The 7,839-nt window shown below is 37.5% G+C and overlaps 1 pseudogene; it reads left to right on the top strand.

Annotated features, from left to right (window-relative positions):
- The first annotated feature begins 2,366 nt into the window (after window positions 1–2,366).
- On the top strand, window positions 2,367–3,394 carry LOC140228939 (uncharacterized; annotated as a pseudogene).
- The last annotated feature ends 4,445 nt before the right edge of the window (window positions 3,395–7,839 follow it).

Below are 7,839 nucleotides of genomic sequence, written 5' to 3' on the forward strand. Positions count from 1 at the left end.
AAGCGTATCATTCAGCTGTTAAAAGCTACACTCTTCCATCAATTAAAAAAAAATAATAATTTGCTTGCAGGAGAGCATTTAGCTACATGAAACAAACAAAAAAAGTTATGCTGCACGATAAACCTATGTATTGCTGTTCGGTACGTAGGTCTATTTTTTTTTTCGAAGTATAGTAAAGCTTGCACTGTATTGAAGAATAAACGTCGTTAATCCCTTTCATTCGTGATCAAAGTTGTTTATGTAAATGTTCGTCATACTGGGTATCCATCTCTGTTTTAATGTGAAGCATCACATTAGAGTAGACATAAATGAACAAGCGTGCACGAACATTTACAGAAAGACAGAGACAGAAATACAAACACATACATGTGTACAAACATGCACACACCTATACGGGTAGACAATATTCATTAACATTCATTATTAGATCTGATTTACCCCATTTACGCATACTTTCTAAATAGTAACAAACAAAAAACAAACAAAAAATAACACAAACAAACAAATCTATGCCCCCAATCCTCTTAAAAGAGCGATTACCAACCACCGACAATCACTTTTGGGGACATTTTTTTTAAAGACATAATTAGTGAAAATATAGCATCTTGTGTGCATCACGCTTAAAAATTCTATAAGGTTCTTTACCATGAGAGGCAGGCACCCCTCTCGAGTGCACTTTTCCAGTTCGTTTTTCCAAATATTCCTCATTCCCAGTGTTTGTTTTGCTTGTTTGTTTGTTTTTTTTTTGAAAAAACATATTCATCATTATGAAGGTCCATTGTAGTTAATCCAGAATATTTAGGAATTATCTTCATAATTAAATTGAACTTACCTCCATGAATTATGAAAACCTATTGTAAGACAGGAACCCTGAACTGCGACAGAAAAAAAAAATAACAAAAACAATTCTCTCTCTAGAGGCAACGTCAACAACGCTGGTTGTATAGAAACGGCTGGTATAGAAAGTGACTCCACTCCAGGTTATAGCTTAACTGTAAATGTATTAGGTAGCAATACGTTTACATACAAGTTTAGGCTATTTGTTTTTACATTCCTTGCAGGTGAAAATGAAAATAAGAATTCAACACTCAAACCCTGAAAACTCTTTGAAAGGGCATTACCCATATATCGTTTTGGCTATCATAAAGAGAATAGCAACATAGGCCCTATTGAATTTAACAAATATGACCAGTAAGTCGTAGTGCTTTCTCTTAGTGCATTTAAAAAAATATGGAATGATTGTCACATAGCCTCGATGTTTCATAGGTACGGACAGAACCTTATAAATCTCATTTTGATGCTTACATGATAGTGACCATGATGATTGCTAGCCATAATTGAAATGAGGCGTAAAAAAAAAAAAAAAAATCCACAGTTTTGAACATAGGTAATCATTGAAGTGACCTTAAATGGTGATCGAGACTTTAAATCTGTGGCGTAAGAACCTGAAAAAGATGCCCAGAAACTTATAACAATGTACTCTTAGAAAGGGGTTGTCATTCATGAGTGTATACCCTTGCTACCTTTAACACGAAAAGCAGACATGTTGATGTTACTCGTGAGAAAGCCTCCCTGTCCCACAGTCCCTGTCCCTTGAAAGAAAAAAAAAAGGGGGGGGCTGTACCAGTCTTTATTCTACTTACAATTTTAATAGATACAAAAATCTACTATTTCATCAACAGTGCGCAGCATAAACCCCGAGATGAAAAAAAAAATCTTCCTTTTGTGGGAGGGGGTGGAGAGCTGAGTGCCCTTATAAAGTCAGGAAGCTTTTGTGATGATTGTGTGCTTTAAGAAACATATTATCCAAACATTATCAAAAACATCTATAACAGAGAAGCGCTACTACTAGGGAAAGGAGAATGTGAGTCGCGTATACTACAAAGCTGCTGGTGCCGCTGTCTCGCCCCGTGTGCACACATTGACTGGATATGTCTCATGCGAATCTTCCCCTCGTTGGTATTGCTGCCGACTGACAAGGCCCGGCGTTGAAATGGACCTATCTTGGCAATCTAGTTGGGACTACATCAAGACTGGAGATGTTATTGAACGCTCAAGGTCAACAGTCACCCGGACTGACGACCGCGACTAGATTGTCTCAGCTCCTTCATTTAAATCAGTCAACTAGTTTACTGATTGTTAATGGCCTGCTGAACACTGAGTTAAATTTGAACTTCTTGAAAGTGAATTTTGAAGAACTTAAAGTTACGACTACTCGGACTAGATCTAATCGTACTAGATCTGCATCATATATCGATCTACGTTTATCGGCAGTGGTGTGTTCATCCAAGTTTTTGAAATCAGCGAGTCTTCAGAATAAGGACTGCTGAATAGATGAACTGATCATTTGAACCCGAAGACGAAGGATGTCCACATCCACGAAACATCCCTTCAACAGGGCAGTGGGATCTGGAATGCAGTCCTAATCACACAAGGGGTCTAGTCACTACGGCCTACGCTACACAGACTAGCTGACACAGTCCCCAAGCTCGTGGACGTAAGTAAAAGCTGAGTTCACCAGAGAGAATCAAGTAGTGAATCTCCATTTGACTTTCACAGGTGACGTGAAAGACGTGCAAGATCATCAGACAGTTGTGAGGAAAAAAAAAAACAGCATAAAAGTTGTTTTGACAACTACTTGACTATTTGAACTTATGTTATGGACAGAGACTGATCAACAACTAAGAGAATATTGTCATTGTTATAGATCACATCCTGATAATTTGACGTCAGGGGCGATGCTTGGTCTATGAACATGAATGCTGTAACCGTATGAATGTACAGTGTACATGTCAATCATTCATATGAATGCCATTTATGGTTTACCGTATAAATATACATCATTCACACATGCACACATGCATGACTGAGGTACGATTTCGTCCCGACAGGTGCAATTTTTGGAGCCCAGGTACTGTTACAGGTACAGCTGGTTTTAATATTGACAGAGGTTGAAATGCGTTTTTGGTAAATAGGCAAATTTTCGCCCCTATGCCAAGGAGGATGGCGTCGATGTCGTCTTCCAGAAGCATCACGAGCTCTGGACCTACATACGAGAACATGTCAACCCGTCACTCTTGGTCATCGATTCGTCTGCTCTTCTCACCAACCCCGCACCGGTACTTCGAGAGTTCTGTGAAGCCGTGGGCTTCCCCTACTCAGAGTCGCTTCTACAATGGTCCGGGTCGCCTGAGGTAGGCAAGTCGTGGAAGTGGCCATGTGAAAATGCCTATAAGAATGAAGCCTTCCTGGGCGTGGCCATATACAGCACCCATTTCACTCCACCAGCAGCGGTCCCGCCCTGGGAGGAGAGGTAACAGACGATGTGCGGGAGCTCGCCGAGAAAGCGATGCCGTACTACGAAGACATGCTTCAGCATCGGTCTATTGAGTAAATAGTAAAAATGTATTAAAAAATCTTCGTTAAGCTAAGACGACCCTTTACAAAAACTGGTAATGAAGCAATACAGATTCATTTGGTGAGTCATCTTTTGAGAAAGTAATAAACAGGAGCACTTCTGGTATAGTCACACAGTATTTCAATTGTAAGCCAGAATTTCATTTTCAATATAAATCTACCATGATTGAGATTATCAGATTACGTAATACTAATGAATCACGAGTCTTATGAGGTGTGACTACGAATACAGCTTTGATTTTGTAGAATGGCTGCTTCATTTATTTTTTTTTTCTGGAACATGACCCATTGTCATGTAATCTATGGCTTTGTTAGTATTGAGATGAATCATACATATAAAAACTGATTTCTGTACAGTTGTCATTTCACTACTTTAGTTCAATGCCACATTTTGGCGGTTTGTCAAAACTCTTGACTCAGAGGACATTGTATTATCCTCAAGATTAGTCCTACTTATTTTGGATTGTTGTTTAGAGTCGCAATTATACGTTGTCGGTTTAAAGCTATCTTTGCAATGATAAAACAAAATATCAATTTACCTAAATATAAAGTAACAGGATGTAGAATAACTGATTGTGTATCCTCATATTTTTATCTGTCAGCTCTCCCTTTTCATGCCACTACACCATGCAACAAGGGCCGACGTGTCCAATGCAATGCATACACAAGTCATACAATTGACATTGGACTATATGGTACAGGAATGACGACAGTGACGTACAGATTATGTTTCTTGTTTGTGAATGGACTCGTGACTACGTGTGGAGTCTATGAAGTGTAGTGCCTTCAAATAGAGATTGTTCATATACACTGTTTGTAACCCCCGTCATACTGTGTCTATACAATGTATTTGATCAAAGGTTGATCAACAGACATGACAAAACACAACATTAATATACGACTTAATTGGTCTACAATAACATTGTTCCTGCTATATGCAATGACAAAAATTAATGGTTGACACTTTCGAGTGTGGTAAAACATCAAGGGCCGATCACCACTATCATATTAATACCCTTGTGTTTACCAAACCGTCTGAGCCCAACTTCAAGATGTCATTACTTTAATTGTTGGACAAATTGGTAGCTTTGACGATTACACGCGTTTTGTTTTCTGCACATACATTTACAGTAATGTACGTAATGGTAATTGTTGACACTTTCGAGTGTGGTAAAACATCTAGGGGCAGATCACCACTATCATAATACCCTTGTGTTTACCAAATCGTCTGAGCCCAACTTCAAGATGTTATTACTTTAATTGTTGGACAAATTGGTAGCTTTGACGATTACACGCGTCTTGCTTTCTGCACATAAATATTATGTAGTTTTTACATTTACAGTAATGTACGTAATGGTAATTGTTGACACTTTCGAGTGTGGTAAAACATCTAGGGGCAGATCACCACTATCATAATATCCTAATGTTCAGCAAACCGTCTGATCTCAACTTCAAGATGTCATTACTTTAATAATTGTTGAACAAATCAGTAGCTTTTAAGATTAAACGCGTCTTGTTTTCTGCACATCTTTAGTTTTTACATTTACAGTAATGTACGTAATGGTAATTGTTGACACTTTCGAGAGTGGTAAAACGTCAAGGGGCAAATCATCACTATCATAATACCCCAGTGTTCAGCAAACCGTTTGATCTCAACTCAGATGTCATTACTTTAGTTGTTGGACAAATCGGTAGCTTTGATGAGTACAGGCGTCTTGACTTATACCCTGTATATGCCAAACTAAATTTGGCTTACTAGTTTATACCACCATGATGACCAAAGAGTGGACTATGCAGCCATGTTGTGATAAGATATCTGTTCCTGCACTATATGATGGGTCGTTCAAGGATCAGTTCAGTTCAGTTCAGTTCAGTTCAGCTTACTCTATCTATGCATGGATCCTTTTCTAGCCACAGGCTGTATTTCACATGGTGAATGCCGGCAAAACAATAAGGCCTACACCAACATAATAACAATCAAAATATGATCATAATCATGAGTTTATCAGAACGCGCGCTGAAACTGAAAAAATCTGAACATTACTTATGATCAAATACTTTGAAACAGCATGGACATATATATATATATATGTACACCGTGTATTATGTATTACAGTTTATTATAAGTATATTCTGTTTAAAATAATTTACTAATATTCATGTCATGACAATAGCCTTTTGCCTTTTATTTTTACTTTGTTTTCTATATTCTTGTCCTATGTTGCATCCTTGCTCCTCATCTTTTTTTTTTTTTAACACTCTGTTCAGAATTGGGACCTACGCTTAACAGGCTTGCTTTTAAGTAGGTTCTATCATATTTCTTTAGCATTTATACATATTGCCAAACTTACAAATATTGGCCACCATGTTATATCATTGTTACAATAATTCATTCTGCATCCTAGCCGGATACTGTGTTTCACTTTAATTTACTATATTTGATGTATGTTCCTTCATTGAGAGATATGAAAATAAATTGAATTGAATCGAATTGAATTGGATGGAATAGCTGTAAAAATGTTGTGTTCGTGTGTTTGGCTTTTTTTTTGCGTCTGCTCTGTGTGTGTGTGTGTGTGTGTGTGTGTGTGTGTGTGTGTGTGTGTGTTGAATATAGTTTGTGTATGCAAGCCACTGGGACATGGCAAGGAAAGAAAAACAAAAAGATGGGTTTAAAATAGCTTTTAAACCCAAAGAACAATGTGGATTGAGTGAAAGCAGTAACATCAGTAGAACACATCAGTGAAAGTTTGAGGAAAATTGGACAATCAGTGCAAAAGTTATGCATTTTTTTAAGTTTTGGTGTTGGAACCGCTGGATGAGGAGACTAAGAGAGGTTATGATGTATGTGTGGACAACAATATAAAGAAAATATAAAGAGAATTCCACAAAAATTCACTTTTCTAGCATTATGAAAGAGCACTTGACTAACCGCTTTCAGAAAGCAGGAGGAATAGTCGCTCCTCTTAAATATGTCAGTGTCAAGGTGATGGAATGTGTAATTTTCATGAAAAATGAATTTTTGTGGAATTCCCTTTATATTTTCTTTATTTTGTTGTCTACACATACGTCATAACCTCTAGTAGTCTCCTCATCCAGCGGTTCCAACACCAAAACTTTAAAGATTCATAACTTTTGCATTAATTGACTGATTTTCCTCAAATTTTCACTCATGTGTTCTGTATATGTTACTGCTTTCACTCAGTCCACATTGCTCTTTGGGTTTGGGTTCCCTTTAAGAAATGTTAGACGCCCTCAAAAAAAAAAAAAAAAGTTGCTGGCTGTGGATTGAACTTAACATATCTGTTAAAGCTCAATTAACATGAGAATAAAATGCATATTACTACGGAACATATATTGATTACATTACTGAGATATAGTTATCTTTATTGAAGATTGGAGCCAAAGGTCAAATTCACAAAATCTTTCTACCAAACCTTTTGACTCACGGAGCATTTGGATCAATCGTGTGTCACACATTATTGTTGGTATCGAATTCATGCATGATTTGTAGTGTCATTATGTATGATTGTAGTAAGTGCATAAACACTAGAGCCGATACACTGGTTCAATGGTGGAAACGTGATAATTCAGTTGAAAAACCTGTCTCCCCCTTTGCAAACCATATTATAAGAAGAAATACAAAGAAACGTTGAGTCTTTTGGCATTAATGTCGAAAGATTTGCCTGTTTCCCGTATATACAAAATGTTATAAAGTAAGGAAATATATAAGAAACCTCGAATCTATGAAACTTATTGAAAGATTCGGGAAGTATGCTAATCTCAAGGAGGAAGGAGAAGCACATCGGGGCACGCACTTTCCATCATGACCACCCAGGGGGTAGTGGACAGTCGACAAGACAACATAGAGTGTAGTCCGGTGCTACAATCATTCATTTATTCATTAGATTGCCATTATTGAGCGGAAGATACGCTTTTATATTTCATCTGGGTATCGAGACAATAAACTACTATCTTTGTACATATTGTACATCAGTGGTGTCTGCCGTTAAACTATCCAAAAGTGTCACATTGTGTGGTAGTTGAGCATGAAAAGTACGCCAAAGTGCTAAGAATTCGGCATCGCTGAAAACCACACAGTTGCACCTTACAGAGCTTATTCAATACTTAACATGACTGGCAAAGAGAATAGCTTAATATTGTTAATACCTCAGTCGACGACTGCGTGATTTGAGCCAAAGCAAAATGATACATGGAAAGAAACGCTTCATGTAGAAATGCCACTATTGAAACATGGAGACAACATGCTCTCATTCAACTGTTCAAGAACTTGGTAGAGTCTAACATGTCTAACATCTTCATATTTATGTAGGTGCAAGTGTTTGAAGTATGCTCTTGTAGTAACGTGGAGAAGAGTTTGTCAAAATGTCCTCATGGAAGACCAGCCAAGTCCAATAAATCATA

Source organism: Diadema setosum, chromosome 5 (genome assembly GCF_964275005.1).
Source record: "Diadema setosum chromosome 5, eeDiaSeto1, whole genome shotgun sequence".
Taxonomy (NCBI): Eukaryota; Metazoa; Echinodermata; class Echinoidea; order Diadematoida; family Diadematidae; genus Diadema; species Diadema setosum.